Genomic DNA, 5,770 nt, shown 5'->3' with positions numbered 1-5,770 from the left:
TATAGATAAAACATGCAAGGCTATCATTTTTTTTGCTGCAAGCTTAAAAAATGCCAAGATATTTGAAAATTGGATAAGAAGAAATATAGACCATCTAGCTTCAATAAACTTCAATGCAATATGCATTTATAAGTGCATAATATGGAGCCGAAAGTCCCAGTGGATAGAGCACTGGCCCTGATGTTAGAAAGACCTGAATTCAAAATTGGCCTCAGACATTTGCTAGCTATGTGACCTGGGCAAGTCACTTAACCCTGTTTGCCTCAGTTTCCTCATCTGTAAAGTGAACGGGAGAAGGAAATGGCAAACCACTCCAATATCTTTGCCAAGAAAACCCTACATGGGGTCACAAAGAGGAGGGTATAATTAAAAAGACTCAACAGCAACAACAGTATGTGTAGGTGCTGGGAATAAAAGGGAAAAGAAGCAGCCTCTGCCTTCAAGGAACTTACATTCTACTACAGGGAAACATGGATAAGAGTAAATGTAACACATGTGCAACATAGTTTTCCAGATTTTTAAAAAAATTTATTTATTTATTTATTTAACATATTTAGTTTTCAGCATTGATTTTCACAAGAGTTTGAATTACGAATTTTCTCCCCATTTCTACCCTCCCCCCCCACTCCAAGATGGCGTATATTCTGGTTGCCCTGTTCCCCAGTCAGCCCTCCCCTCTATTATCCCACTCCCCTCCCATCCCCTTTTCCCTTCCTTTCTTGTAGGGCAAGATAAATTTCTACGCCCCATTGCCTGTGTATCTTATTTTCTAGTTGCATGCAAAAACTTTTTTTTGTTTGTTTTTGAAAAACAGATGTTCAAAAACAGATGTGCAACATAGTTTTAAAGGGGTGGGGAATGTTTTGCTAGTTAAGGCAGGGAAGGAGAAGATGTGTGTGACAAAGGAAGGGTCCTCTAAGGTAGGATAGAATCATAAGAACAATTTGCCACTACAATGGCACCTCCCACTATTGAGATACAGATAAGGACAGGAGAGACCATTGGTGGGAGCAAAGAAGCAAAGAATACAAGAATACTGTTTCCCTCGTCTGCATGTTCAGAAGTCATTCTAGTTAAGGTAGTGTTCACTGGAAAGATAAGGAGAAGGTCTGGTTTGGAATCTCTGTTAATTACTACCTGTGTGACCTTGGGCAAGACACATGAGTCTTTGGCACTCAGTTCTCTCATCTATAAAGTAAGGAGGTTGGACCAGGTCATTTCTAGGATTCATTATGCCTCTAAATATTATGACTTACAACCTAGGTTTGATCCCTGGGTCAGGTAGCGATTAGTTACTATGATACTGGGTGACCCTTTAGCCTTAAAGAGCTCTGGCTTTTCCATTTGTAAAATGGGGATAATATCTTTATTACCTTCCTCAAAAAGTTGCATTAAGGATACTTTTCTAGGGACCCGTAAAGCATTATATGAATGGAATCTATCAATATTTTTCTTCTAAGGTTCTTCCCTAAAATAAATAACTCAGACACAAAATTTTATTTTTGTATTACCCATATTAAGGATTTCATTCCTGTCTTTTGATTCATCTCAACTCCATACAGGCATTTTTGGGGGCCTGATGTTGAGATACTCAGATCCGAGTTTACTTGAAACTCATCTGATTGAATCACCATATATTTATTGGATGAACTCCTAAAAAAAGTATGTAACATGCATTTATTGCTACCAAATATTAATGCTGAACCCATTCTTTAGCTGCTAATTCACCCAAGTTCTGAAGATAAAGCTTCTTGAACGTTCAAAAAAAACTTGCTTGAATTTTTTTTAATTTCCTTTTAAAAATATTTTGATTATACATGTATGAGTAAATAAACATTAAAGATTCATTTAGATATTAAAGTATATCCATATATGTGTATAAACACACACACACACACATATATATATATATATATATATAGAGAGAGAGAGAGAGAGAGAAAGAGAGAGAGAGAGAGAGAGAGAGAGAGAATAGAAGACAACAGAAGAGAAGAGAAGAGATTCACATATACAAATGTCACATCCTCTCATTCACTCCACCCCTACCTAATAGGGAAAAAAAGGGTAGTAAAAAAGCAATCAACTCATTGCTCATGTCTGAAAATGTATGTCTCATTCCACGCTTCTGATCCGCCCATTTAAAAAAAAGAGGCAGGCAATATGTTTCCCCATCAGACTTCTTAACTCATTATTGGTCATTGCATTAGTCAGAATTATGATACCCTTCTATCTTATTTTGCTTTACATTGTTGTGATAATCTTATATGTTGATCACTTATTTCTGCTTACTTTGTTCTACATCAGTTTATAAAAACCTTCTCAAGTTTCTTTGAATTCTTTGTGATCAACATGTTTAATGGTATGTTAATAGTCCAATATGTTCCTGTATCATAATCTACTAAGCCATTTGTGAGTACCCATTTTGTTTCCAGTTCTTTGCTACTATGAATAGTACTGACAGAAATATGTTATATGAGAAGTTTTCCTCTCTCTTTGATCTCTTTGGGATAGACATTCATTTTCCCCCAAAATGGTTAGGTTACTTTGTAGCACTACTAAAATCACATTGCTATTTCAGCCTTCCCATGGTACCACAAAAAGTTATCATTTTATTTTATTTTTATCTTTGCCAAGAGGGAAGGTTTAAAGTAAAATTTGAGACTTAATTTAGTCTACATCTATCATATGTTTAGTGATTTTTAAAATTCATTCATTTTGTCAATAGTTTATACTTCTTTTTTATATTTATTTTTAGTTTTTTTTGAACTTGCAATCATTATTTAATATTTTTTTAGTTTTAAGCATTGATTTCCACAAGAGTTTAAATTACAAATATTCTCCCCATTTCTACCCTCACCCCCACACCAAGATGGCATATATTCTGATTGTACCATTCCCCAGTCAGCCTTCCCTTCTGTCACCCCACTACCCCCCATCACCTTTTCCCTTACTTTCTTGTAGGGCAATATAGATTTCTATGCCCCATTGCTGATATATCTTATTTCCTAGTTGCATGTAAAAACTCTTTTTTTAACATCTTCTTTTAAAACTTTGAGTTCCAAATTCTCTCCCTTCTTCCCCCCCCCCCCACACCCTCCCTAAGAAGGCAAGCAATTCAACATAGGTCTCATGTGTGTCATTATGCAAAACACTTCCACAATACTCATGTTGTGAAAGACTAACTATATTTTGCTCCTTCCTATCCTATCCCCCTTTATTCGATTTTCTCCCTTGACCCTGTCCCTTTTCAAAAGTGTTTGCTTCTGATTACCTCCTCCCCCATCTGTCCTCCCTTCTATCATGCCCCCCCTTTTTTATCTCCTTCCTCCTGCTTTCCTGTGGGGCAAGATACCGGTCACATCTGATGGGAGCAAGATTCACTTATTCCCCCTCACCTGCCCCCTCTTCCCTCCCAACAGAACTGCTTTTTTGCCACTTTTATGTGAAATAATTTACCCCATTCTATTGCTCCCTTTCTCCCTCTCTCAATATACTCCTCTCTCATCCCTTAATTTGATTTTTTTTTAGATATCATCCATTCATATTCAACTCACCCTGTGCCCTCTGTCTATATATATGTATATTCCCTTCAGCTACCCTAATGCTGAGGTCTCATGAATTATATTCGTCATCTTTCCATGTAGGAATGTAAACAAAACAGTTCAACTTTAGTAAGTCCCTTATGATTTCTCTTTCTTATTTACCTTTTCATGCTTCTCTTGATTCTTGTGTTTGAAAGTTAAATTTTCTGTTCAGCTCTGGTCTTTTCCCTGAGAAAGCTTGAAAGTCCTCTATTTTATTGAAAATTTATGTTTTACCTTGGAGCATGATACTCAGTTTTGCTGGGTAGGTGATTCTTGGTTTTGATCCTAGCTCCATTGACCTCCGGAATATCATATTCCAAGCCCTTCGATCCCTTAATGTAGAAGCTGCTAGATCTTGTGTTATTCTGATTGTGTTTCTGCAATACTCAAATTGTTTCTTTCTGGCTGGTTGCAGTATTTTCTCCTTGATCTGGGAGCTCTGGAATTTGGCAACAATATTCCCAGGAGTTTTCTTTTTGGGAAGTTTTTCAAGAGGCAATCAGTGGATTCTTTGAATTTCTCTTTTACCCTCTGGCTCTAGAATATCAGGGCAGTTCTCCTTAATCATTTCTTGAAAGATGATATCTAGGTTCTTTTTTTGATCATGGCTTTCAGATAGTCTAATAATTTTTAAATTATCTCTCCTAGATCTATTCTCCAGGTCCGTGGTTTTTCCAATGAGATATTTCACATTGTCTTCCATTTATTCATTCCTTTGGTTCTGTGTTCTAATACCTTGATTTCTCGTAAAGTCACTAGCTTCCACTTGTTCCAATCTGATTTTTAAGATGGTCTTTTCTTCAGTGGCCTTTTGGACCTCCTTTTCCATTTGTCTAATTCTGCCTTTCAAGGCATTCTTCTCCTCATTGGCTTTTTGGAGCTCTTTTGCCATTGGAGTTAGTCTATATTTTTAAGATGTTATTTTCTTCAGTATGTTTTGGGACTCCTATACCTACTCATTGACTTGTTTTTCATGGTTTTCTCACATCACTCTCATTTCTCTTCCCAATTTTTCCTCTACTTCTCTAACTTGCTTTTCCAAATCCTTTTTGCTCTCTTCCATGGCCTGAGAACAGTTCATGTTTTTCTTGGAGGCTTTTGATGTAGGCTCTTTGACTTTGTTGACTTTTCTGACTGTATGTTTTGGTCTTCTTAGTCACCAAAGAAATATCCCAACGTCTGAGTCTGAATCTGTGTCTGTTTTCGCTGCCTGGCCATGTGCCCAGTCAACTGCTTGACCCTTGAGCTTTTCATCAGGGTATGACTCCTTGTAGAGTAGAGAGTACTTTGTCCCAAGCTTCAGGGGCTGTGCTCTCATTTACTGAGTTATTTCTACACAGCAAGCTCTGCCACACCATCACTGCTCCTTCCCCAAGAACCGCCAACCCGGACCACCACTCAGATCTAAGCAGGCTGTGCCCTCCTGCTCTGATCCTCCACTTAATTCCTCCCACTTAATTCTGGCCTGGGGCTGGAAGCAACTGCAGCTGTAGCTCTGGAAGCAGCCTCAGAGCTCCACCACCTATGCCGCCTCTGGTGCAGTGGCCGACTGTGTACTCCTTTCACTCTGTCCCCACAGTTTTTTCCACTAACCTTCTCTGTTGTCTTTGGTGTTTGTGGGCTGAGAAGTCTGGTAACTGCCACAGCTCACTGATTTAAGGTGCTAGGGTCTGTTCTGCCTGGCTCCCAGTCTGGTTCATCTGGGCGTGGCCCATACTGGTCTCTGCTCTGCTCCACTCCCAGCATAGTGTGATATATCTTACCTAGCAACCATCCAGGCTGTCCTGGGCTGGCAACAGCTTCCCTCTGCTATTGTGTGGGTGCTGCAGGTCTACAATTTGTTCAGAGCCATTTTTATAGGTGTTTGGAGGGATTTGGGGGAGAACTTAAGCAAGTCCCTGCTTTCCAGACACCATCTTGGCTCCTGAAGTAATTTCTTTTACTTTCTTCATTCCAAGTTCTTCTAGCTAATAAAGTAAATGGAAGTAACTTATTTTGTATACAAAAGAAAATTCAATTTTAGATTAAGTTGGTCCTGATTCATAAGTCCTTGATGGTCCTCAATAAATTGGGAATTCAACCTCAGTACTGTCCACATGATGTTTTGAAAATGATTTGCAGGAAAATGACAAATGTTGGAGAAGATCTAGGAAAAATGGAACACTAATGTCTTGGTGGAGTTGTGA

This window comes from Trichosurus vulpecula, chromosome 3 (assembly GCF_011100635.1).
Source record: "Trichosurus vulpecula isolate mTriVul1 chromosome 3, mTriVul1.pri, whole genome shotgun sequence".
NCBI classification, from domain to species: Eukaryota; Metazoa; Chordata; class Mammalia; order Diprotodontia; family Phalangeridae; genus Trichosurus; species Trichosurus vulpecula.
Note: the sequence above shows the minus strand (reverse complement) of the source record.